This window comes from Aplysia californica, unplaced genomic scaffold (assembly GCF_000002075.1).
Source record: "Aplysia californica isolate F4 #8 unplaced genomic scaffold, AplCal3.0 scaffold00531, whole genome shotgun sequence".
NCBI lineage: Eukaryota > Metazoa > Mollusca > Gastropoda > Aplysiida > Aplysiidae > Aplysia > Aplysia californica.
The window spans coordinates 23,477-24,175 of NW_004797801.1; positions in this window are offsets into that span (position 1 = coordinate 23,477).

Here is a 699-nt window from a genome sequence, read left to right on the forward strand (position 1 = left end):
ACGGTTTCTATGGACCTTGGGGGGAAAATAATGCACCACCTTAAGGGGCGCTCCGGCGCTCGATGCCAGTGAAATGCTGAGTATGTTTGATTAGGCCTTCTGCCACGAAAAGAATCCGGACTGGGTAAACCCTGCGTGAATGTTGTAGGGTTGGGGGTTTTTTTGTATTTGTTTTTTTTTTTTGTTTCCCCCTTATATCTTTTGTGCTAGCCATTCCAAACCCCCAATCCAATGTTTGGCAAGTATCGATGCCGAATCGTGTTGATGAAAGGAGTATGACAAGCACAATAAATGTATCACCTTAGGTAGAGTGCGAAGTTGTTGTTGTTGTTGTTATTATTATTATTATTATTGTTGTTGTTGTTGTCGTCGTTGTTGTTGTTGTTGTTGTTGTTAGTTAGTTATTGGTTTGAAATGGTTTTTTTTATTGTGTTGTCCTTCTCTTCCTTCTTCTCTTACTGCTGCTGCTTTGTCTTCATGATCATCGTTGTATTTTTTATTTATTTTTGTGTTTTAAGCTTATCGTATCTATAATGTTTGTTTATGGGAATGCGTGTTGTTTGTTTGTTTGTTTGTTTGTTCGTTCGTTGTTAGGTGCTGGGACAAGATCACCATCATCATCATCATCATCATCATTATTGTATAAAGAAGGTATTAAAACAGTTAAGACCTTGTTGTATTTCCAAAATAAATATATAT